Source organism: Panthera onca, chromosome B3 (assembly GCF_046562875.1).
Source record: "Panthera onca isolate mPanOnc1 chromosome B3, mPanOnc1 haplotype 2, whole genome shotgun sequence".
NCBI classification, from domain to species: domain Eukaryota; kingdom Metazoa; phylum Chordata; class Mammalia; order Carnivora; family Felidae; genus Panthera; species Panthera onca.
Window position 1 is genome coordinate 138,527,909 of NC_138344.1, and position 27,140 is coordinate 138,555,048.

Sequence of the window (27,140 nt, forward strand, 5' to 3'; positions counted from 1 at the left end):
GTTTAATTGGTTGAGCCACCCAGGCACCCCTGATCTTGATACCAAGCTATCAACTCATCAAAATTCGTTGAGAGTCTCCTATGTCCCAGGGGTGTATTCCCATCTACAACATTTCACAGAGACATGCTGTCTCTGTGACGGCAGCTTGGACTGGTCTCCTGCCATGCTCTCCATTGGTAGGACATCTCAGCATGTGTGGACGGTGTGGGAGGTTTGGCAAGTGCCTTGGAACACAGCTACATTTAAGTAGCATTTAACAGTAAGCCACCCAACTGAGGGTGATGTAACCATGAGCTCAAGAATAAATATATTCCATTCTCACCTTGGAATGCTCCATGCACTGCTGCTGACTTAATTGTGCTTTAAGGCCAGCAGATTGTCAACCCAGTAGGGACAGTTCTTCCATACACGTATAGTAAGGTTGGGGAAACACAGTCACCATGTGACGGTTAAATCCTGTTCCAAGTCCTCTTTGTGCACGTGTGAGTGTGCGTGCCTGTGTGTGTGCAGAGTGTCTTTTTCTCAATGGATTCTGGACACGTTGTCTTGCTGGCGAATTCCACACCCATGAGACGTGTGAATCATGAGACCTCTTTGCTGACAAATGTTCATCGTGGTGTTATTATTTGCAGATCTGAGGCACAAAGGGAAGGAGCTGTCTTTGCAAGTTGGAGGGGAGGGCCAGAGAGCGGTGACCTTCAGCTGAGGGACCCAGTTTACTGGAGGTGACCTTGCCAAGAAGGATCCAGGGGAATGCCTATCTTCACCAACGACCCTCGTCACCAATACCCGTCTGCCTATGGCTTTGGTGATTTTGAGCTAGAACATTGTTTCAGTGGCAGTAAGCTTACAGCCCCAGGGGTGATGGAGGCTTAGACAATTTACTGTGAATACAAAGGAAACCATGGCGTAAGAGAATTATAGAGGAGACGCTACAGAGGTTGGGTAGACATTGAAGTAAGCTTTGAAGGATAGGATTTAGATGTATGACAATCAGTGGGCAGAATAATATTAATACTATCTACTATTTACTGAGCACCTACTGTGTGAAAAGCACTGTCTATGGATTATTTTATTTAATCCCGACAAACAGCTCGCAAGACTCACAGGGGTTATAACTTGCCTTAGGTCACAAATCTGCAAAGTGGAAGAGCTAGGGTTTGCACTCCGGGCTGTTTGCTCTCAGACCCAGGCCAGAGTACACTGAACCACGCTGCCAGGGGACCAGTCTTCCTGGGTGGTGGCGCAGAAGGTGGCAGAAGGCAAGCGCCAGGAGGCAGAGGAGACCCACTGCTAACGGGACTACAGGGCTTCTTTTACATCCAACCCTTTGTCAACACACTTATTTAATAAACAAGTTACTGCGAACAGTGCGAACAATATTTATTTCGGTTTCAACAACACCGAAGAGCACATCACCCGATCAGGACCGACTCGAACGCAGGAAACCACCCTTCCCGGAAGCCCAGGAGGGCAGAAGGACCCGGATCGCACAGTGCCTGGGAAAGACTTCATTTCCCAGCATGCAGCGGGAGGGCCGGCCCACAGCTCCCGGCATGCCTGGGGAGGCGGTGCGGGCCACCGCGGGCTCCGCCCTGCTCCGCGGCTGCCCCGCCTCTGCCGCTCGCCCCGAGCCAATGGGAAGGCTCCATACTGCAGGGTGTGACGGGGCCGGCGCCGCAGAGGAGTTGCAAGTCGGCGAAAGCGGCGGGAAGTTCGTACAGTGCAGAAGGCAACGCGTCTACGGCTCGGGGTAGGGAGGCCGCGGGCCGCGAGCGCCGGTGCCGAGTGGGGGGCCGCGGAGGGGCGGTCGGGGGCCGGGCCGGCGCGGGGCGGCCGGGCAGCCGTGACCTCGGGCGGCGCCGCGCGGGCGTCCCTTCCTGCCTGCCTCCCTCAGGCCCAGCCGCCGCCGGGGTTTCCTGCACCTGCCAAGCCGGCCCCCCAGGCCTAGCGGCACGTTCTCGCGCGGCCGGACGTGCCTCGCGCCCTGGGGCGCTCCGGGCCCGGTGTCAGGGCCGGGGGTCGCGTGCTAGCAAGGACCGACGAGGTCCTTCTGGCATCGTGAAGTTCACATTCTGGAGAGGAAACACCGAATAAAAAGCAGACACTACAGTTTGCAGACCTTGAAAAGTTCCTTTGAAACGAGGACAGGCGATTGTAGTAGGCCAGAGGGATGGGGGTGAGGGAGGGCATGCAGAGGAGGGATGGGGGTGAGGGAGGACATGCAGAGGAGGTGACGTTTGATTTAGGAACTGAGAGTGGAGAAGGAGACTGCCGGCCCCCCCCCCCCCCCCCCCCAGGATAGCACTCCAGGCCCGGAAAACTTAGGGTGGGGGGCTGTCCCCTTACTAATCTGTCCGTGTCCGGGTGAGGCCCGGTAAGAGCTTGCCCTGGAGGGCATGGTGCAAGGCGGTGGACTCCCTGGGTCGTTTTGTAAGGGATCTTCGTATTCCTCTGACAGTTCCTTCTCTGTTCTCTGTCCCTGGACGCCACAGTGACACCCTTTACTGATGCAACTTTATTCGAGGCAGCGAATAGTTTTTCCCAGCGCCGAAATAGTTTGTGGCTCTGGTCTCTAACCTCTTCGGTGATGTAGGTGATTCGACGAACAGCTGCAGAGTCACTGGGTTGGGAGCCCGAGAGAGGGGGACGCTCGATTCCTGTTGAGACCATCCATGTTTCTAACTTCTTTTCTGTCGAGTCACTCGTTACTGTTTTTCTGTGTATCGACTCTTCCTTTCCCTCCCCCACCTCCCTTTCTTGGAACAATTTGGGAATACCAACCCCGTAGAGGTGGCAGTTTTGGGGAACTGTTTAAGAGCCTCATTAATGCTTTTTCTTTCCTCTCCCTCCCTCCCTTCTTCCTCTCCCTCCTTCCCTGCTTCCTTCTCTGTTTCTTTCTAACTGGAATTGCCTGTCTGTTGAGTCTGAATTCACAAGAGGGGGGAAAAATGTCACCATTTATTTTTCGGAGATCAGAATCGAGACACCTTTTAATGACCCGCTGAGCAGGTCTTTGGGGAGAATGTAGCCTACAATTTTGAAGCCATTTCAGAGGGAAGCAAGGGTTCTTTACACAATCATTTTAGATTATGCTGTTGAAAATGATATGTAGTAATTAGAATTAAATTTCTGGGTAGATAAGGTTATGTTCATTTACCCATAGAAGGGAATGTAACTTAAGTAGTCATTTAATAATAGCTTTCTCTGCTGAAACGACCCCAGATGGTATTCACTGTGCACCTACCTCAACATTGCTGATCTGATTGTGTTTTTGTTTTTTTATTTAAAAAAAAAATTTTTTTTTTAACATTTATTTATTTTTGAGACAGAGAGAGACAGAGCATGAACGGGGGAAGGGCAGAGAGAGAGGGAGACACAGAATCAGAAGCAGGCTCCGGGCTCTGAGCTGTCCACACAGAGCCCGAAGCGGGGCTCGAACTCACAGACCGCGAGATCGTGACCTGAGCCGAAGTCGGACGCTCAACCGACTGAGCCACCCAGGCGCCCCTGATTGTGTTTTTAAACAGTAAAGCAACTTGAATTTAATAACAAAAAAAACTGGTGTTAGGTATCACTGTAAATTTATTACTAATATCTAGTACAGATGCTAGGTTTATAGTGTAATGGCTTCTTCTTATGTTTTGTACCGCAAAAATTATGAGAGGGTGTATGTTAAACAAATGCGGTAATGGAGTAGTGTGTCAAACATAGAACCTGGCATATAGTAGGCTAGTAAGTGCCCAGGAAGTGGTTCTATGGAAAGCTTAGGCTAAGTTTTATTCCAGGATGCAAGTGTATATATAAGAACAGCAGTGCGTTCAAAATGTTGACAGACCCTAAAATTTGTTAAATAGTTCCCCCCCTTTTTTTTTTTTTGTAGTTGAGAACTAATGTGAGATAATAGTAAATATGTAAGTGAATGTCTTACATGTCTGGAAAAGAAAAAAATAAGATTTTTATTTTGACAACTATATATTTTTGCCTTGACGTTCTCCCAAATAAGATGCAGTGTACAACGAATAGAATTTTGATTTGCAAAATGAAATTTTGAAAGGATTTTTGATTTGAGAAAGAAAACTTCCTGGAAATGAAGCAAAGCTTTAACATTTACCTTCTATCAAATGCAGGATGAGTCCTGAATTTATGCGGATGTGCAGATGCTGGTATCTCCATGGATCAGGCAGCTAACCTAAGGGGAGTTAAGTGCTGCCTCTGTGTGTGTGATCACGGCTTTCGTGAAGATCGGTCTTGATGGGTTATGAGAATGGGTTGGTAACTGAATAGGACTGGAGGACAGTTTCCGGGCTGGTAGGCTATTTTCTGTGTTTGCCGAGGTTATTTTTCAGGGCGAACGGAAACGGACTCCTTTATTCACAGGATACCGCGCTTGACTTGTAGATGTCAGGAACTGTGCCAGGGACAGTGTGTTCTTGCAGTTGTAGTGTCTGTAGATAAAATTTAGAAAAGACGGAATTTTTTTTTTTTTTAAGTAATTTTTTTTTTTTTTAATGTTTTATTTATTTTTTGAGACAGAGAGAGACAGAGCATGAACGGGGGAGGGGCAGAGAGAGAGGGAGACACAGAATCTGAAACAGGCTCCAGGCTCTGAGCCGTCAGCACAGAGCCCGACGCGGGGCTTTGAACTCACGGACTGTGAGATCATGACCTGAGCTGAAGTGGGACGCTTAACCGACTGAGCCACCCAGGCGCCCCAAGACGGAATTTTTAATAAGGGCATAAGATTAATTTGGAAAGGCGATAGAATCCTGACAGAGTAGGTAGGATATGTTTGTAGTCTAGGATGCGTTTGGCCCCTTTGACCAAAATTCCTGAGAATGTGTTCCTACTTGGCCTTGTAAGCGAAGAGGGCTGTGCTCTTTAACGTTTCCCCACTTTGGCTCCTGAATACTCTCAAATACCTGGCATTTTGAAGTTGCTGTTTTGGAGTCATTTCACAGCTTTCCTAATTGCTCCTGGCCCGCCTGTCCCGGGGTTGTCTCACATCTCTGCCCTCAAACCGAGCAGTCTGCTCCTCTTGTCCTGGGTGACCTGTGGGCAGCCCTTTCAGAAAAGAATGCTCTCTGGAGAGCCCAGAGAGGGCTTAGGTGTGCCCTTGCCTCCTACTAAGACTTCGATTTTTAATACTCCTCAATAAATACTAATGACAAGAATCTACCTTATAGTGGCATTCTCCAGTAGACTTATTAAGAATTTTATTAGCCACAGCATCTTGGTTAACTCGGAAAAACATAGTGTGAGTCATATTATTTCTTTAGTCTTCATGTAAATACCTGACGTTTGATGATTCTTTGCAATAACTGCTGTCTCTCTGTGGGTTTCTGGCCCATTGGATGGGAACCGGTACTCTAGGATTTGAAAACTTGGATCCAGTACAAACTGACCGATACTGAGGATGAACATTAAACATGCACACACAGGAAGATGCTATTGTCAATAAACTCATATACATTAAGAGGGATGTTGTAGTAGGCGGAGTCCTATAATTGCACGGTTATTAGCTGGAGATTTAGGAGTGCTCTGTCGTACACTTTTTAAACAAATAGCACACTTTATTGGAAGGACACATTTTCTTCTGGACCTCACTGTCCAGTTGGTCCCACGAGGGACTGAGGAACTGGAAAGTCGTTAGGAACAAGGGCAGCACCCCTGTTCCCCACTCTTGGGGCTGTTCTGGTTCTTTCTGTGCATTTATTTCATCTCTTTGCAGACCGGCTGTCGTGCTGCTGTTTGCATGTGGATGCCTGGTCCACAGCTAACTCCTTGTTTCAAGAACCCAAAAGAGACTCCATTATCCATTTAACTGTCAGTTATACTTAAAATTTTTAAAAATCAGGAAGTTAGAAATCTTCTAGCCAAGATAACTACAGCTTTATTTCAGATTAAGTGCTTTCTCCAGTTTTGCCAAGTAACAGCTGAACAAATGCCCTTGTTTGATGAAACTATGTATAAATGCACTGTGATCACATATCATAATACTAGAGCTGGAAAGTGCTGTTAAACCTTTAGTTTCCGTAAGCTATGTCTGGAATCCATAGAAACAGAAACTTTTATTGTTGGCATTATTGCATTTTTTCATTTCTTTTGCAGTTTACTATATAATAAGGCAACAGAGATATCAACAAAGAGATCATATCTAAGTATAAATTCTTTATTAGAGATCATAAGAAAAAGTCTTTGGGAATCCAGGTAAACATTTTAAAAACTAGTTTCTTAAAAACTAAGCTCAGGTTTAACATTTAAGAGGCTTAATCTTACTGGTTTTTCAGGCCTTCAGAAAACTTTTGTTTTAATTTTTTACAGTTTGTTTCTTTTGAGAGAAAGAGAGAGAGAGAGAGAGAGAGAGAGCATGCACATGAGTGAGTTGGGGACGGGCAGAGAGAGAGAGACTCCCAAGCAGGCTCTGCGGCATTGGTAGCGTGAAGCCTGATGCTGGGCTCGAACTCGCGAACTGTGAGGTCATGACCTGAGCCGAAGTCAGATGCCCAACAGACTGAGCCACCCACATGCCCCTGTTATTTTTATCTTAGGAGCACGAGCAGTGGAGACGGGTAAGGGGAGAGAGATGCTCAGCACGGAGCCTGAGGTGGGGCTTAATCCCACAACCCAGGGATCATAACCTGAGCCAAACTGCTCAATCGACTGAGCCACTCAGGTACTCCTGTTTCGGCAGTTTCTTAAAGAGCTAAATGGACGCTTAACAGTTGTACTCTTGGGCATATATGAAAACGTATTCATACAAAGACCTGTACATGAATGTTCGTAACAGCCTTGTTTGTAATAGCCCCAGCCCGAAAACAACCCCATCCATCTTCAGTGGGTAAATATGGTTAAATAAAATGTGGTCTAGCCATATAATGGAACACCACTCATAATAAGGAGGAACAAGATTATCTACATGTAACAATTTGGGTGGGGCTTATGGGCCTGGTACTGAGTGAAAAAAGCCAATCTCAAAGGTCTGTGTGAGGGTATGAAGTTGTTTCTATAGCATTCTTGAAATGATAAAATTGTAGAAATGGGGACCAGATCAGTGTCTGTGGGGTTAGGGCGGGGGCGGGGGTGGTGTAACTACAAAGGGGTAGGACAGAGGAGTTTCTATGTAGTGACAATTCTGTTTCCTGATGGTTGCACAAATCTTTACAAATGATAAGATGTTCTAGGACTATGCGTACATGCGTAAAAAGGCTGTAAAAACTGAAATTTGAATAAGTAGCTTGATTACTAGCATGGTATTGGTGGTAAACCAATAATATGGCATTAATATGGTAAATTTCCTAGTTTTGATATAGTACTCTGCTTGTCTACCGTATGGGCTGGACCACATTTCATGTAACCATTAACCCAGTGAAGGACACGTGGATTGTTTCTAGTGTTTGTCTTTGACACACAAAGCTGCTAGGAACATGCCTGTTCAGGTTTTCTTCTTTTCCTTGATTTGAGTATAGTTGACACACATTCCTTTCAGGTGTATCAAGGTATGTAGCTCCCATCTGCGGATACATCTCTGTTACTTTATTGACTGTATTCCTGACCCTGTGCCATTTATTCCCGTGACTTACTCGTTCCGTGGCCGGAAGCCTGTATTCACGTACAGGTTTTAGTGTGAATAGGAGTTTCTGTTCTTATAGGATAAGTGCCCAGGAGTGTGAACGTTGGGTCATGGGGTAAGTGTATGTTTCCCTTAAGAAACTGCCAAGGGCCCGTTTTCCATCGCTGTCGTCACTGTGGGAGGTGCGGCTACGCCACCTTCCCGCCAGCGTTTGGTGTTGGCAGTAGTTCTCATGTTAGCCGCGACAGTAGGTGTGCAGGAGGTATCTCGTCATGGCTTCAGTTTGCAGCTCCCTGGTGGCGAGTGGTGAACATTCTTCTCTCTTCTTTGGTGACTCGTCTGTTCCTACCTTTTGCCCATTTTGTGGCTGGATTGTGTATTTCCTTCTTGTTGAGTTCAGAACGTCCTTTGTATATTCTGGATACAAGTGCTTTGCCAGATACGTGATTCGTAAACATATTCTCTCAGCCTGTGGCTTGTCTTTCCGTCTGTGACACTAGTGTCTTTTGTGGCCCCAAGGTCTTTAATTTGAGGAAGTCCAACTTACTGACATATGGATTGTGTTTTTGGTGTCATGCATGTGTCAGAACTCTATCTAATCCTAGGTCAGAAGGATACTTATAATTTTATGCCTTACGTTTAGATCTGTGATCCATTTTGGGTTAATTTCAGCACAGGATATGAAGTTTAGGTCTTGTATCTTTTCCTTTTGCCTGTGGATTTCCAACTTTTCCAAAACCGTTTGTTGAAAAGTCTACCCTTGCTCAGTTGAATCATATTTTTACTTCATAAAAAATCAATTGGCCACACTGTAAGTTGCATATCAAAATGAAGGTAGGAAGTGAGTGAGCAATGAAGTATGAAAATTAATACAGGTTTATGAAAGTATGATATGGCTTGAGTCTTGAAAAAAGTATGTATGGGGCTCCTGGGTGGCTCAGTCGGTTAAGTGTCCGACTTCGGCTCAGGTCATGATCTCATGGTTTGTGGGCTCCGTGCTGACAGCTCAGAGCCTGGAGCCTGCTTTGGATTCTGCGTCTCCCTCTCTCTCTGCCCCTCCCCTGCTTATGCTCTGTCTCTCTCTGTCTCAAAAAAAAGAACAAAAACAAAACATTAAAAAATTAAAAAAAAAAGTATGTATAGATCTGAGAGGAAGTGGGCACATGTTTTAGAGAATGGCATGAGCAAAGGCAAGTCCTAGAAAATTAAGAACTGGCTGTTTTAGGGAGCAGGCGTGTGAAGGGGAGGAGGAGGATAAAGTAAGGCTAGTTGCTTCAGGAGTGTGGAAAGCTCTTGGCTAGATTATAGAGTTCATAAACAGTTTCATATGCTGCTGCAGGTTCTTGAGCAGGAAAATTATATGGTAGAAATGGCATTTGGAGAGGTTGTTGTAGGCCCTATGTAGCAGTGACAAGGTTTGCAGGATGAACAGGGTATAACCATGGCCCTAAACCTAGTGCTTCGTGTTACAGATGCCTACTGGAAAGCTCAAAAAATAGTGAAATGTCAGAATATTAAGTCCCTAGTATTTCCTAGAAGAATCATGGTAGATTTCAGACTTTTGCCGCTGTTTTCAGTGATGGACACAGAGAACTCTGCCGGACTTCCAAACTCTTAATGCTACTTTTAGTACACTTTACATGTGGGAAGAAGAGTAGTTTCTTTTCCTTTCTTTTCTTTTTTAAATGTTTATTTATTTATTTTGAGAGAGAGAGTGGAGGGGGGAAGGCACAGAGAGAGGGAGAGAGAGAATCCCAAGCAGGCTCTGCATTGTCAGCATAGGGCCCAAAGCGGTGCTCGAACCCACAGAGCGTGAGATCATGACGTGAGCGGAAATCGAGAGTCAGATATGTAACTGACCGAGCGACCCAGGCGCCCCAAGAGGAGTAGTTTCTGTTGACTCATTGTTGATGTTTCTTATCAAGCTTAACGGTCCAAGACATGAGCAACTGAAATGTGAATGCATACGGAGTTGATAAATTGGTCCAATGAGGCAAGTTAATGGCACTGACTTTATCGTGGCACAGGAGAGACTCGGGTTTCTCAGTCAGTTGTCCCGATGCTTGTATGTGAAGAACTGTACAGAGAAGGAGGGCCAGCTCTCGAAAATTACTGAGCACCAACGAGGAACAGTGATTCCCAATGCAGCATTAGGGTTTAGGCTTGGGCCAGAATCTAATCTGGAAGAACTTCCAGAGAGAAGAGCATTAGGTGCTTCATGCAAGTGATGCAAACGATCTGTAAGGACGGAATAGGAACCTGCATGTACTTTGGGAACATCTTGCTTTAGTCAGGGGAAGTGCCAGGGACGGGCCATGAGTCATAATTTATTAACTTGTGACCTAAATTACTCAGTTTTTGTTTTCCTAGCACCCACTTCATTTCTTGATTTCTTTCTCTTAACAGATTCATACTCCCCCCCCCCCCCCCCAATCTGTGGGAATCTCTTGGTTTCTGCTTTCTTTTATATATTTAAAAGATTATCGTGGCTACTGATTAGACTTATGTCATTTAAAAAATAATCACCCAACAAATAGAACTTCTTTCATGTCAGACAGACTGCTAAATATCAATGCATTTCTGCTTTCTTACTTAGAACATGGCAAAAGCATGTCATTCCATTTTTTAAAACAAGGACTTCTTGAGCAAGGATTTTCTGCCTAAGAGATCACCATGACGTGTGTTAATCAAAGATTGGCAGCGTGAGAAGCTTTAGCCCAACTGTTTATTTGTCTTCAAAGTACCTTTCCTGTTTGATTGAATTTCTTCAGTCAGATTCTTTTCCACTAGTCTAGATCTTTTTCCCACTGAAATGTTGAGATTGACCAAGAATGTTTCATTTGTGATTGCAACCCTTCAGTATCATTACGGAGTTTTTTTTTTTTTTCCTTCTTCTTCTGCAGAAGAGCAGGCTCTTACAGTGCTATGCAAGCTGCCCATTTAAAACTATCATTGCTTGGCACCTATGCCCTAGTGACAGTTTGACCAACATGTGAGCAGGCACACTGCCATCCTGCCAGATGGGCGTGAGTGTAGGCAGCCAAGAAACCATGTATCTGCATCTAGTGTATTTGTTAAGGGCAGGATTCCCAGTCGGGGATGTTCAAACGTCTGTCCATCCTGAGCTTTCACGCCTATGGATAAAGGGATGTCATCATTAATTTCAGCTTCTGACTGAGATTCCATGGGTATATAAGAGCTTCTTGGCTCTTACAGAAGTAGGCAATTGGGGACAATCAGGATAATTGTTCTCTCCTTCATCACAGGACTACTTCAGATAATCCTTTCCTCTTTCTTCTAGGCAGCTAGGTTTGCAGTGAGTACAGACCTGATCAGATATTGTCCCAATTCTAGAATATGTGCTGCTCCATTTGTTTTGTGGAGTACAAAAGCTTTGAAAGTCGTTTAATGTTTGTACTTTGGACCACGATGTATATAATAGAAGTCAGGTAGATAGATCTGAGTTCAAATATGACCGCTGTGTGACATTAGGGCAGCCTAATTTTGCCATCACATCAAGTTAAATAATACCTATCTCAGGGTGGCTGTGAGAATGAACTGTGAGATGTGGATCTGAATTACTCGGTATAGTGTCTGGCCCACAGTAAGTGCTCAGTAAACATTTATCGTCATCACTGCCATCATTGTTGCTTTAATATACTTGAGGGTATTTTTCTCTGGAGAATTATTGGAAACAGGACATCTTTTTTCAGCTCATCTCCCACCACTTTTGAAAGTCATGTATTGGGGGGCACCTGGGTGGCTCAGTCCGTTAAGCGTCTGACTTCAGCTCAGGTCATGATCTCACAGTCTGTGAGTTCGAGCCCCCCCGTTGGACTCTGTGCTGACAGCTCAGAGCCTGGAGCCTGTTTCCGATTCTGTGTCTCCCTCTTTCTCTGACCCTCCCCCGTTCATGCTCTGTCTCTCTCTGTCTCAAAGATAAAATAAACATTAAAACAAAAAAAGAAAGAAAGTCATGTATTGGATATTAGCATATTGTCTGGTCTATAATAGAATGCTTCCAGTGACCGGGAACTCACTACCGCCTGAGCAGGTGGGACTAGTGACATTTTAGAGGGGTCATTCTTGGTTGGGAGAGGGGGTTCTCTGAATTGTAGGATGTTCACCAGCATCCCTGGCTATGAGGACAAAAATCATCCCAGGTTGAGAACCACTGCTCTAGAGACAGCCTATCCTGTTTTTAATAAAGTTTTGACTGTTAGCAAGTTTTTTCTTATATTGAATGGAAGTCGTCTTTATTATTTCTCCTACCCCATTTTCTGTCTTTTGGAGACACTTAGAACAAGCTGAGTCTCTGTTCTATATAATGTCCTCTGGAATACTCAAAGACGGTCATCGGTCTTCTTGACTTCATTAGCTATTCCTTATAAGGCATGATTTCATGTCCTTTTACCACATTGGTGGCTTTCCTTTGATTTAATTCCATTTTCAAGCTGTAGTGTTTAGGATTGAATTAGGATTTTAGTGCTTTGGAGGTAGCATTTTTCTTCCATAAGTATAGGGAAGAATAGTGCCTTTCTTCTTCTACATACTGTATTATTATCAGCTCTAATAGCTTTGCTGATTACATCATACGCTGCTGTATCTAAGCTTGTTGTGTCTAAGTTTTATCTCTTTCAAACTCAGGCATTAGTTTTGCGGTCCAACATGGGAGCTTGGGCTTATCCTGTTAAATTTCTTTTCATGGGATTTCGCTAACTGCAATCTTAATTTGTGGTCGACTCTGAACTTTCTGTTAGAACAAGTAGGTGATGATGCCATCAACTGAGATTGAAGATACAGGAGAAATGGCCGTGTGTGTGCATGTGTGCAAATGCAGATTGAAAAGAGCATTGAAGATGGAAGCCCGGGGAACCCCAACATTAAGAGGCATCTGGGAGATGGGAAGGAAAAAAAGGAGACCAAGGGAGGGGTGGGCAGAAGGCAGGATGGAAATGAGAGGAGAGTCTTGGAGGCTGGAATGACTGTGAGAAGTACTGAGGTAGATCCTTGGACATGAACTGAGTAGGACACAGTCTGCTTTCCCTGCTCATGTGTGTTTGCCCCATCATTTTACTGTTCAGTTAATGGGACTACCTGGTCACTTACGCCTGAAAAACGGTGTCATCTTTCATGTGTTCTTCACATTTTTGTGTCTATTTGAGTTACCAACTTCTACTAATTAAAAAAAAAAAGTTTGTTTTTTTTTCTGTAGTGTAATGCACATACTGAAAAAGAGCACAAATATTAAGGATCTAGCTCATTGATTTTTTTTTTTTTTTAACAAAGTGAACACACTAAAATTACCGTCACCAAGAGCAAGACAGTCGCTCTTCCAGCACTCTAGATGCCCCTCTTTTGCCCCTTTCCAGTAACTACTCCCACCCAGGGTAACCACTATTCTGACTTCTAGAACTATAGCTTAGTTTTGCCTGGTAAATGAAATTATACCCTATATATTATGCCTTATACATTAGTCCTTTTTACCAAGCTTTTTAAATTTAGCATTGTGTCTGAGGTTCATCAAGATTGTTGCATGTAGTTTGTTTTTTTTATAGGTCTGTTGTTCTGCTTATCTGTTACTGCATAACACATTAGTTTTGGTTATTAATTACTGTATAACACACTATTCGAGCCTTAGGGGGGTATAACAGCAACCATTTTATTGTCTCATGGATTTTGTGGGTTAGGAATTTGGTGGGCATAGCTTGTCCCTGTTCTACAGTTCTAGAATCATTTAGAGGATCCTTCACTCACATATATGGTGCCTCGACTGGGATGTCTTAAAGACAATCATCTGGGATTATGGACCACGGCAGGGGACCTAAGTGTAGTATTCTCCACTAGGTCTTGGGTTTCCACAGCATGTTGGCTGGGTTCCCAGAAGATGCTTCCAGAGAATGACTTATCCTTGAAAGTCACATAATGTCACTTCTGCTATACTGTTGGTTGAAATAGATACGAGCCTGCCTGAATTCAAGAGTAGGGAACATTGACCTCACGTCTTTCTGGAGAGGTGTCAAAATTTGTGACTATTTCTAAAAACCATCACAGATTATATACCACGCTTTTATTGTAAATGGATTTGAGTAGTGTCTACTTTGGAGCAGTTATGACTAATGCTGTTGTAATCATTCTTGTTCATATCTTTTGGTTCACATATATGTTCATTTTAGTTGAGTATACATATGAGAGCAGAATTGTTGGTCAGAGTGTGTGTGTCGGCAGCTTTGATAGATGGTGCCAGTTTTCCAAAGTGGTTGTGCCATTTTATACCCTCAGCTAACAAGGTGTGTGAGATTAGTTGCTCTGCAGTCTTGCCTCTACTTGGACTGTCAGTTAAACATTTAGAATTTTGAGGGGGCACCTGGATGGCTTAGTTGGTTGAGTGTCCAACTTTGGCTCAGGTCATGATCTCACGGCTCATGAGTGTGAGCCCTGCATCGGGCTCTGTGCTGACGGCTTAGAGCCTGGAGTCTGCTTCATATTCTGTGTCTCCCTCTCTTTGCCCCTCCCCTGCTTGCACATTGTCTCTCTTTCTCAAATGTAAATGACCATTAAAAAAAAAAATTAAAAAAAAAACCGTTTGGAATTTTCTTTAACCATTCCGTGGTTGTGTACAAGTTATCAGTGTGATTTTAATTGGCATTTCCTTGATAAATGATTTGAACATCTTTTCATACACTTGTTAGTTATTTGATTATCCCATGTAGCAGAGTGCCTGTTCAAGTCTTTTGCCCATTTTTGACAAATTGGGTTGTTTTCTTCTTATTGGAATATTGGAGTCTGTATATATTCTGGATATGAATCCTGTGTGCAGTATATGAATTGTAAAAATCTCTTCTTGTCCTGTGACTTGCCGTTTCACTCTTGTAATGCGTCTTTTGATGAATTGAAATTCTAAATTTTAATTACATCTTACCAATATTTTCATTTATGATTAGTGTCTTTTGTGACCTGTTTAAGAAGCTTTTGCTACTCCGCGGTCATGAAGATTGTTTTTTATGTTGTCTTCTACTGGCTTTATTATTTTACTTTTCATATTTAGGTCTGAGTCTCCAGGAATTGATTTTTGTGTGCTGTGAGGTAGAGAGGTCAAGATTCTGCTTCTGTATATGGTTATCCATACGGAATACGGGATATGGTTATCCATATCCACCCCATATATAGTTATCCATACAAGTAGTAGAGGATAGCATTGGGTGAGGTGAACACAAGCTGGGAGTTAGGGTTCCTGTATATCCAGCTTTAACCTATTTTTCATGAACCTTCTGAACTTGGGCTTGTTATTAAATCCTCTGGCCTCAGCTTCATCTGTAAAAGGAAGGACTTGAATGAACTGTGTTTTGATTTTCAGTCTGACTGTGGTTTGTTAGATCATTCTATCTAGTGTTACAGTTTTATTTAGGCTTGTTAGACTCTTCTTAGGTCTGGATTCTAAAGTAGTCATTATATGTCTCAGCTTTATGCTCTCACCAGTTATGATGAGCATGCTATTTAGATCTTCATCTAAGCTACTGATAAAAGGTGGCTTTTTTTTTTTTTTTTTTTTTTTTTTTTTTTTAATCACATTGGCAAGTCACTGCCCAAACTTGGTCTTCTGATCTTCGTGGTATGCTTTGTCCCCTGCCAGGAACTCGTTATTGTTTTAGTAAGCCATGGTTCAGGACACCAGTTCCATTTTTGAAAGCCATTTGCATATATTATTCCTTGTGTTTGTCCCTTACTGCAGTTGCCTACTTGAACTTCTGAGAGTCACAGATACAGTGTAGAGTTTCATGAATCAGCAGAAGTCGTTCATGACCAGTGAGTTCTAACCTCGACAGAGTCTCCTCCCATCTTGCAGATGTGCTCCAGGAAAGTGGTATACCTTTGAATATCAGGTTTACGCACCTATAATTGTGCCCTGAGTAGAGTAGTCAGGAACCACCCAGATGACATAACAGGAAATCTGTCGTTTGCTGGTTCCTTTGTGTTCTTAGAGGCCTGCTTTAGGGTGACCTCTAGCCTTCTTTCAGAACATATAGTTTTGTTTCCACGGAACACTGTAACTCTCGTATAGCTGTTGTTCCTTCCTTTATTATCCTTGATCCCACATTTTTCTTCTCATTGACATTTTTTTTATTAACTTTTTTTTGAGTTTATTTATTTATTTTGAGAGAGACAGAGAGCGTGTGTGCACGTGCGCGCTCTCAGGGGAGGAGCAGAGAGAGGGGGAGAGAATCCCAAGCAGTCTCTGCCGCCAGTGCAGAGCCCGATGCTGGGCTCGAACTCACGAGCCGCGAGATCATGACCTGAGCCGAAATCAAGAGTCGGACGCTTAACCTCCCCCTTGTCGTTAACTTTTTAAGACGCCTTTATTGAGATCTGGTTCAAATATCGGATTCACTCATTTCAGGAGCATCGTTCAGTGGTTTTTAGCATCTCCACAGGATTGCAGCTGTCACCATAATCTGACTGTACAATGTTTTCATCGGCCTTAAAGCAAACCTCCCACCCATGAACAGTTGCTGTCCTTTCTCTCTTCACCCCCCACAGCCCTAAGAAACCTCTAGTTTGCTTTTGTCTCTATAAATTGACCTGTTCTGGAAATCTTACATAATGGGAATTGTAAAATATGGGCTCTTTTGTAACAGGCTTCTTTCACCTGGTACGGTGTGTTCGAGGTCCATCCGTGTTGTAGCATGCATCAGTGTTTTCTTTCTTCCTGTTGCTGAATGATACCCTGTTGTATGGATAGCCCACATTTGTGTATCCATTCGTCTGTTGAAGGACATCGGAGTCGTTTCCATTTTTTGACTATTGTGAACAATACTGCTGTGAACGTTTATGTACGAGTTTTTGTGTGAATGTATGCTTTTATTGCTCTTAAGTATGTACCTATGAGTAGAATTGCTGTGTTGTAAGGTAACTCGCCGTTTAACTTTTTGAAGAAGTGCCCAATTCTTTTCCAGAGTTCGATGCACCATTTTACATTTTCACTAGCGTTGGATGACAGTTCACAGTCTCCAGATCCTCACCAGTCCTCGCTGTTGTTTTTGTTTGTTTGTTTGTTCCTTAGGGACTGTGAAGTGGTGTCGCATTGTACTTTTGATTTTTATTTCCCTAATGACTGATGCGGTCAAGCACTTTTTTGTGCTGTTGGCCATCTCTCCATCGGTTTTGGTGAAAGGTCTTCAGACCTAAATCCTTTGCCCATTTTTAAATGGGGTTGTCTTTTTATTATTTAGAGTTCATTAGCCTCTTAACGTTCAGTTTCATTTATTTTCAAGCAGAAACGTTTTTGGCCCTGGTCTTCTCTCCTTTGTTTTTCTTTCATTTTTGTTTGGGGACCATTCATCCTTTCTTGTAGTTAAGCGAAGGGGTTAAGAGGGTTTTCAGGCCTTTTGCGTTCTCTTGGCAACAGCTTCCCTTGGCAACCTACGTATGGAATACCTTAGGCTGGAAAATGCACATCTCCTGATCATTGGAATAGATCCTTTTTAGTTCATACTGGTTCTAAAATGAGGCAGGCTTCTTTCCCTAGAAATCAGTAGGTAAAACACCTGCCTGAGATTTTAATCCCAGTCATTTTACAGGTGAGGAAAAAAGACCTGGATAGGTTGGAGCATGTCCACGTTCACAGCAGGTAGACCTGGTTCATGGCTTTAAATCAGCCCGTTCTAAGAAAAATCTGTTGGTTTCTCATCAAGTGACAGATTCATGTTAGACCTGGGATACCAGGGTTAGACGGGGTCGCTAAGTTCCAGATTCTCACAAAATATGTCAAAAGAGAGTGACATATATGCAATTAATGGTAATATAGTGTCACAGTGCTGTGAAATGTGGGCAAAGTTGTAGAGTCTAGTGCTGTTAACACCACTCAGTGTTGAAATTTTCACTTGACGTTCCTTTGCATTGTAGGCGAAATTAGATTCTTGAGTAGTTGATTTTGTCTAGACCATTTAGTGCGGAATGGTAACAATGCCGTCATTCACATGCTGAGATTGCAGAAGAAACTAACTTCAGAATGTTTGGGGTTTTATATGGCACCTGAAGATAGTCTCATCAAGTACACGGTTTTTTATACATAATTATTAACTATTTTTTCAAATATCCTGCAGTGGTTTATTATATCATTTTCCCCTAAATTTGTATCAATATTTTACACTAGAAAAGGCAGCTAAAACCTTCTTTATGGAGATCTTTACATCAGTGACTTATTTCTTTTTTTGTCCTTTTGATCTTTGGAAGTCATTCTTTTTTTTCGACAGTTAGGCTGTGTATTTATAGTAACATGTGAATATATTTCTGTTTTATCTTTAATGCTGTTTTTAAAAAATGTTTATTTATTTTGAGAGACAGAGCTTGTGTGAGCACGTGTGTTCACGCGAGTGATGGAGGGACAGAGAGAGAGGGAGACCGAGAATCCCACACAGGCTCCATGATTATCAGTGCAGAGCCTGACATGGGGACCTGAGTCGAAATCAAGAGTCAGATGCTTAACCAACTGAGCCACCCAGGCGTCCCTCTAATACTGTTTCAGTGGCGTTTGTGATAGTATTATATTGTAGTATTAAAGCAAATATTTTACCACCTTAAGACTTCTGTTTCACAAATGATTGGTTATGCAGTATGTGCTCTCTTTTAATGCCTGTAGTAAATAACAAAAAGGCATTTATTTTTGCAGAAACTGTATTTTCCATACATGTCTTTTGAATCTTGGTCCTGCTAACTTACTGGTTGCGAAAGCCACGGACAAATGGTTCAACTTCTCTTATTCCTGGTTTTGTTGTATGAAGTCAATATGATGCCACCTAGGTTTTATGGTTATTCTTAGAGTTAGAGACAGTGTGTTTAAATTAGCCAACACAGAGCCTGCCATATAGGTGCTTAATAGTGAGGATAGCTGTTGTTATATGTTAGCTCATTCGTGTGTAAGAGCTGTTACTAATGCTTGATTTATTCTTCCCGGTATGGATTCAGTCGCATACATTTGTACTCATTTAGGATTATTTGGGCAAAAATAAGTGATTACATTCATGTTAAGAAGTTCGTGTCAATATTTGCTTTCATTTAATAGTCTTTCAGACTGTATTGCTCTTTAAAGACTGACCTAGTCTTTACAGCAAAACGTAAAGGTACGGTCTTGGCTGCAGATGTGGGCGTTCGGAGTTCCTTTTCTTCATAGTCCACTGCTGTGTTTTTAACATGAGGCGATTGCTTGGGTGGATCCTCCTGTTAAAGGACAGGAGCGCAGGTGGATTCCAAAGTAACAACACCGGAAAGAGCTACTTGGTATTTTATCTAATACGAGCTCTTTTATTATTCATGAAGAATTCTTTAAAAATGTTTTAACTGAAAAATAACATGCACACAATAAGAAATCTAGACAACATTAAGAGGATAAAGGATGGAAACTAAACCTCGTATCACAAAGGTAACTTTTGCTACTAATGGATTATATACTGTACCAGTGCTATGCTGTATATACACACGGTACTTTGTCGCACAACTCCCCGGGGGTGCTAATCATATTTACTCAAGCATACGTAGCATACGTTTTTCACTTACCTATATTTTGGAGACTGTTCCGCAGTGGTGTATATGGGTTTACCTCTTTTTTTAAATTGCATATGACTTCATTTTGTGGATATGCTGTCATTATATCCCTTCGGATAAGTTCCCTTCTGATGTAAATTAGGCATGTCTCTAGTCTTTTGTTATCGTATTTTGCTGCAGTGAATATCCATGTGCGAGTTAACCTTAAAACAAGTTATTCTACTAGCAAAAATGGATTCATTCAGGAATTACGCATTGTAATTCGGGACGAGCAAACTGTGGCAAAACCAGAGGCTAGTCCAACAAAGGAGAGGAACTTTATTTTACGAAGAAAGAGGAAGTTGGGAGAGATTGTTTGAGAAAGAGTCCGTTGGAGAGAAGCAAGAGTTGAGGGTGATGAGGTTTCTCACCGACTGAGCTGCAGGGGTGATCTATTTCTTGTGGGAGATGCAGTGTATTTCTTTCCCTCTTGGGGCCTGTAATTGATGATTCTTTTCTGTTGGCCCTTCTTCTGCTGGATCTGTCATTGACACCTGTTCCTGTGATTGATGTTGGGTGGTATGGCTCCTCCTTCTGTCCCCCTACTCCACTTTAGTGAGGTTTTCTCTCGGTGGATTGTCACCTACATTTGACAGGATGTGAGGATACCTGTAGGACGAATTGCTAGAAGTGGACTTACTCAGCCGTAGGGCGTGTGCATTTACAATTTTGGTGGCTAATGCTAAACTGATGGGCCTTTTTTTTCGTATTCTTACCAACTCAGTGCATTTTCTAACTCTGAGTTTGGATAATCTGATAGCTTGAAAATGCGATTTTCATTATACATAAAGTGTCACTGTAGTTTTACTTTGCATTTTTTTGATAAATGAAGCTGGGCCTATATGCTGTGATCTGCAGGATGTAGTGTCAGTGAAAGAAATCATGGTGAAGACCACGGTATATAATATTTTACCTACTAACCTCAGAAGCCAGTGATGTAGATAAATGTATTTTATTTGTTTACAAGAGAAAAAAGGAGGGGAAAACTAAAAACTAACAAAAGCAGCCACACGGAGGGAAAGGCGTGGAAGGGGCAGAGATGGAAGGTAGACTTCTGAGCACGCCCCGTGTGGTTTGGTTTTGGGGTGCGGATGTTTTACAAAACTGTGAACACTCAGAAGAGAAGAAATGTGTGTCAGTTAAACACTCAGGTTAGTGTCTGGAACTAAGAATTTTAACACACGAGAATAGAGACAAACAAAGTCAAAGAAGTTAAGCAAAAAACCACGTAATCCCAAATTTGGACAGGAAATATCCATATAAACCTGTGATGCGTTTTCTCTCTCAAAAGAATTCTAGCTTTGTTCACTCAGAGGACCTGGAAATAATGACAACCAGGGGCCAGTCAGTATTCTAGAGCTCAGATTTTGGTCCCTGATCCATTCCCACTAAAAGGAGACAGGCTCCCTGCAGAAGTGATTGATTTTAGGTTTGGGGCAAGAAAATGTGCATGAGGACCCCAGAGCATCTTGTATTAGAAAGCAGGGAAAATATCCCAGACTGTTGGGGTTGTTTCAGAAGGGCACACAACTCGAAGGGCTTCCAGGGTTCAGCACAGGGTTTAGCACAGGCCCCGGCTTCAGAAGCTGGCCTGACATTCACAGGCCATGTTGTTCTCCAGTTAAATGTGAGCAGTTTTACAGAATACCTGAGACGGGGTTTCATGCAGGTTATGATGAAACGGAACCAAGCACAAAGCCAAGGTCTCTGTGCCATCCCCAAAATACTAACCAGAAGGAGTGATGGCCGCTTATTCACCAGTTACAGCCTCATCTCCATTCTAAGTCTCCCCTCCCTGAGATAAGATTTATTGACATACCCATTCATAGAATGGCATCCAATTTAGGGAAACTCCTGCTTCCTGAGACCCTCCCCCAAATTACCCAATCAAAGCCGAAATCCCATAGTAGATTGTTTTTAACGTTCTTAGAGACACCCTAGTGCCCCATGTGGAATGTGCTCTCCTGGCTGGTTTAACTGTAGATGTGTTTCTGGGGTTCTTTCGCTGAGGGGCACTGACACCAGACGGTAGAACGATTTGTGCAACAACAGTAACAAAAAATACAGGAAACACATTCAGTGATACTAAAGGGCCCCAATCAGCAAAATTCACAAAATGGGAAATTTTACAAGACAAACGACTAGGGAAGTAAAAGAGAGAGGTGGCATTTGTCCTTTAAAAGATTCAAAGACACATCAGCCAGAGGCAGCAGCTAAAAAATCAGCTGTAAGGTGATATTTCTTTTTTTTTTTTAATGTTTGTTTATTTTGAGAGAGAGTGTGAGCACGGGAGGGGCAGAGAGAGAGAGGGAAAGAGAGAATCCCAAGCAGGCTCTGTGCTGTCAGCACGGAGCCCGATGTGAGGCTCGAACTCACAAACCCCAAGATCATGACCTGAGCCGAAACCGAGTCAGACGCTTAACCGACTGAGCCACCCAGGCACCCCATAAGGAGATATTTTTTGAGACAATTGGGGAGTTTTGAACATTTGTTACTAGGAGATATTAAGGGATGGTTATTAATTTTGTTAGATGTGATGATGGTATTTAAGTGACTGTATTTTTAAAAGTACCTGTTAGGAAAATTTGCACATGAAATGATCTGATGTGTGGGGTTTGCTTTAAAACCTACTAGAGGGGCGAGCGGATTGGGGATACAGCAGAAGCAGATTGGCTGTGTGTTGATAATTGCTGAACAGGGTGACGTGGACATGGGAGTTCATTATACCACGTTTCTACTTTGTACGTACCTGGAAATTTCCCTAATATAAGAAGAGTGTTTCTGAACGCCTTTTGTCTTTCTTTTCTGTGAATTTCTGTCTCCAGAAATTCGCAGTGTGTCCATTTTTCTGTTGGGCTTTCGTGGTTGTTTTTTTGTTCTTAGAAAGGAATCTTTAAATACTAAGAAAATTAGCCTCTTGTCATGGGTTGTAGATGGTTTTCATTTGTCTTTTGGGTTTGTTTATGTTCTCTTTAACCTGTGGAGAGTTTTAAATTTTGTCAGATGTATCAGTTTTCTTTGTGGCTTGACTTTTCTTTTGCTGTCTAGGAAAACCTGGTCTCCGAGCTTTAAAAAAATTTTTCTCTTATGTTTCCATGAAGAATTTTTTTAATGACTGTAGCACACTTCTGCTATACTTCGGTCATCCTGAATTCCTTTCGGTGTATTTAGAGATTTTTCTCCCCTTGAGCCCTGCCGCAAGAATACGTAAGGAAGAATGTTGTTCAGTTGCTAGCCTGTGTAGATTTAAACCTGAACGCGCAGACAATTAACTGTAAACAAAGCCTGGTAGTTAATTTTGCCCCCCAGTAGAACTATTGGGAAATCTATCCAAAATTGCCAAAATATGCTAAATGTTGTATAAACATATTAACAGTATAGTTCAACATTCCCAATTTTAGAACAGTTTTAGTGTGTGCTTTACATAGAGAAGCATTCCTTTTGGCTCCTTTCGGAGGGTGACCTCCCTTTGAAGTTAGCATCTCCAGGCTTTTCCCCTCTTAGATGCTGTACCTGCAGAGCAGGAAGTTTCCAGTGTGTGCTGTCTGTAGGATGAATGAATGTTACTGTAATGTCTTCATGGTTGGTTCCTGGAGACCTGTTAGGACTCCAGGGATGGATCTTCTAACCATCACACTAAAGTCAGAAAGAGAGGTGCCCCGCGAGACCTCACAGGATCCTTCCTCTTTGTGGGGAAGTGGTTGGCGGTGAGGCGTCCTGGTTTTATGTTTGAGATCGGACCATACTGTGTATTCTCAGTTGAAAAATTAATTCCGCAGTCAGTGCTTCTCCTTTAGAACTTTTAGAAATCCTTTAAAGGAAATAAAAATCGAGGAAGTGCACTTGATACTGTATTTTAAACACTTTATTCACTCTACCAAAAAATGTCACAGTGGAACATTAATCAGTTTCCCAGTACAAGTAAAAAACATTCTGACCTGGAAGAAATTGTTTTCTTCTCTGAAGATACCCACTTTCTTTTTCAGACTTGGAAGCGTGAGTCTTCACCTAGTTCTTTCCAGCGTAGGTGTGAAAACCTGACTAGCGTGACAATTGCTTCCAGAGATTGTGTCGCAGCTGAGTTTAGCTTAATGTTCTTCAGGAATAATCCTGTGATTTTATAGGGTCATTATCTCTGGGAGTTTACTTCGTATATGCTCATGGATTGTTGTGCTATCCTTGACTTTTGTTTTGTCGGTGTCACTACAGATACCATACAGCTGTGAATGTTTTCCCTACTTTTATTCATATGCCTGGTTCTCAGAGTGAGACCAGGGGACTAATTGATTGGGTGTCCCTGATAGGAACTCACAGTTAAGCTTCCTGTGTCACAGGTTTTTACATTAAATGGTATTGGTAATAAGTATATTTTTATCCTGCGGGTATCCTTACAGTTCAGTCTCAACAATAGGATTTGCGGGGACGGAAGAAGTACGTATATGAAGACCGTTGGTATTATCGGGAAGAGGCTATCTAAATTCAACATGCTGTATTTTATTTTTCAGATGATCTCTTAGCAGTAATCAAATGCATTAATCAACTTGTGATTAGCCGGCTCATTTGTAAGAGAATTGTCTTTAAATATATTGCTTTCAGATTGTTCCTGATGTAATTTAGCAAAAGAGGTGATGAAGTTCTTTGTTGACCGATTATCTCTTGTTTGATTTTATTCTTTGACTTACTGTAGTTTGGCAGGAAGCCATTTACACCAAAACATGTAATTACTTTTTAATCCCAAATAAGTTTGAAATGTAAATGAGAGATTTTCATCTGGGATACAATGGGATGGGGAAAGGATGTTTTTTCGGGAGGGGGACTCTTCTTGAATCATTCATTCACTAATTCATATTAAAATTTTTTAAATGTTTATTTTTGAAAGAGAGAGAGAGAGAGAGAGACAGAGCGTGAGTGGGGGAGGGGTACAGGGAGCAGGAGACAGAATCCGAAGCAGGCTCCAGGCTCTGAGCTGTCAGCACAGAGCCTGACGTGGGGCTCGAACCCACAAACCGTGAGATCATGACCTGAGCTGAAGTCGGACGCTTAACCGACTGAGCCACCCAGGCGCCCCTCACTAATTTATATTTTTACCCAACTTCTGAAACGAATGAGCGGGAGCTTTTATTGAAATCCTCTAATACAATAGAGTTGTATGTAACAGAGCCAGTCCGTTGGAAATGAATGACTTAGTGAGGAAGGGGAGGTTGTGCCAGCACATCTGGATCGGTGGTCCAGTCTGGGCATCCTCTGCTCTGTGCGACCTTTCTACGTGCAGACCCCGGGGCTCTTGTGGAGGAGGGCCCTTCTGGTTTCAGAGTTCCGCTGGTAATAACCACTGTAGCCAGGACTGCGAACGACCGCCCGCCTCGGACGATGGGTGCTTACGCAGTTGAGTTTGTAATTTCGCTCTGAACTGCTAGCGCTCCTCGAAGAGACGAGAAAACAGGAATTTCAGGAATTTCAGACTCCTAATGTCTTCAAAACTACCTCCAGAAGAGGCGCTTTTTCCTTACCCGGCTACTGAGTTTGATTCTGTAGATGTCTACAACTGCTCGCTGTCTGTAATAAATAGTTTTATCAGAGGATTCAGAAACAGCCTTTACCTGGAGGACTTTTTATTGATCCTCGTTTGAAGCTGATGATATAAAAATCCTGAGTGTGCAATGGTGCTTCTCTGTGAAGCGAAGTGCAGCTGCTTGAGGCCCGAGGTTGCCATTTAAGCCATGTGCATTTCCAGCCCCGAGCACTGTTGCTGGCACAAGTCTTGGAGGTGTTTTATAAATGCCTGTGGAATAAAGGAGCTCAAATATTTAATATTCTGGTGAACTAAATTGTAAAGATAGAGCTTAGAAAAATCTAGAGTAAGAGATGATTAGCATGTTTCCTAGACCATCTGTCACTCATATCGATTGTTTCTGCTTGGCACTGAAGACTTGTTTTGGGGGGGTGGGGGGGGAGGGTGGCTTGTGTAAAGTTGAAAAAAATCTAAAAAGGATCCTAGGTCATTCTGCACCCCTGTGTTTGGTGGCTGAAAGTCAGTGCGGGGTTTAACAGATTGACATTCGTATTATTGAGTAAGGAGTAATGCAGTCATCGGTTCTTCCCATAACACCATTGCAATACGCGGTAGTTCTGCCTCCCCGCCCCCCCCCCCCCCGCAGTCTGTCTCATGCATTAACCAGAGTGATCCTTTGAAGACGTAAGTCAGAGCATGCCGCTTCTCCGCGCGGAACCTTCCCAGAATTTCCCATCTCACTGCGAGTTAAAGTAGGTGTCCTGACGGTGGCCTGTGTGTTGGGTGCCATCACCACCCCAGGCCCTTTCACGTCTCTGATGTCAGCTAGTGCTCTCCCCCAGCTGATTCTTCTCCAGCTGCCCCCACCTCCTTGCTGCTCTGAGAGCAAGCTGGACATACTCTTGGCCCCAGGGCCTTTGCACTTGCTGCCCCCTCAGGGTGGGGTGCTCTTCCTTGAGATGACCGCGTGGCCAGCCGCCCTCCCTGTATGGCGGGTTCAGCTCTAGACCTCTGCAACCAAGTGAATATTATGATAAAGGAAGTCAAGCGAATGTTTTGGTTTCCTAGTGCAAATATAAAAGTTATGTTTACACTCTTCTGTAGTCTGTTCAACGTGCAATATAGCGTTACATCTGAGAAAACAGTCTGTGTACCTTAATTAAAAAATTTTTTATTGCTAAAAACGCTAACAATCGTCTGAGCTTTCAGTGAGTCGTAACCACTGATCACAGATAACCATAATAGATCTAATAATGATGGAAAAAGCTTGAAACAGTGTGAAAATTTCCAAAAACTATCGAGACACAAAGTGAGCAAATGCCGTTGGAAAAATGGCACCGGTAGATTTGTGCTGCAGAAACTTGCCACAAACCTTCAGTTTGGTAAAACAACACAGTATCTGTGAAGTGCAACAAAGCAACGCACAATAGAAGGAGATGGGCCTGTAATTAGCATCTATAAGAGGACCTTTGCACTAATCCCACTTGTAATGCTTTTCCAGTTGTGTGTGTGTGTGTCCATAATCACCAAGAATATGTTAGTATTATACGGTCTGTTTTACCTGTTGGGTCCATACACTCTCTTCATTCTTTTTTTAATTGTGTGTATGGGGGGGGGGAGTAACAACATAAAATGACAAAAATACCACCCCAGCCATTTTTTAGTGTACAGTTCATTAGCCTTAGGTATTTGCGTTGTGGTGTAACCAGTCTCCAGAACTCTTTCTATCTTGCAGGTTTGAAACTATACCCGTTAGACAGCAGCTCCCCTTCTCCTCCTCCCCTCAGCCCTGGCAACCATTCTGTTTTCTGTTTCTGTGAATTTGACTGCTGTAGATACCTCATGTAGCGGATACATATTTGTGGATACATACAACATTTGTCTTTCTGTGACTAGCTTATTTCACTCAGCATGTCTTCAAGATTCATCCGTACTGTAGCGTGTCAGAATTTTCTCTTTTTTTTTTATAAATTAAAAATGTTTGTTTATTTTTAAGAGAGAGAGAGAGAGAGACAGCAGGGGAGGGGCAGAGAGAGAGGGAGACAGAGAATCCCAAGCAGGCTCCGCAGCTGTCAGCGCAGAGCCCGACGGGGGGGGGGGGGGGGGGGGGGCTCGGACTCACAAACCGCGAGATTGTGACCTGAGCCAAAACCAAGAGTCAGACGCTTAGCCGGCTGAGCCCCCCAAGCGTCCCAGAATTTCCTCTCCTTGTAAGGCTGAGTCCTACTGCATTGTCTCTACACGCCACCTCTTGTTCCTCCACTCCTCTGCCCAGGGACCCTTGGGTTGCTTCCGCCTCTCGACTGTTGTCCGCAGTGTTGCCGTGAACCTGGTGTGCGACTGTCTGTCTGAGACCGTACCCTCTTCTCTCGAGATCGGTAGGCCGACGGGAAAAGCATAGCAATCAGTTCTGGTTTTGTGTACGCCTCCAACTTAATTTCAGAGCTCTTAATTTTATTTCTAACATCTTAATTT

The 27,140-nt window shown here is 43.1% G+C and overlaps 1 protein-coding gene across 4 annotated transcripts in view; it reads left to right on the plus strand.

Moving 5' to 3' along the window:
• Nucleotides 1–1,624: 1,624 nt before the first annotated feature.
• The window catches only part of VRK1 (VRK serine/threonine kinase 1), a 73,149-nt gene continuing 47,633 nt past the window's right edge, over nt 1,625–27,140 (plus strand). For all 4 annotated transcript variants that reach the window (XM_060620716.3, XM_060620718.3, XM_060620717.3 and 1 more), the window contains exon 1: nt 1,625–1,753. The gene's annotated coding sequence lies outside the window, so the exon portion shown is untranslated. The remainder of the gene's footprint in view (nt 1,754–27,140) is intronic.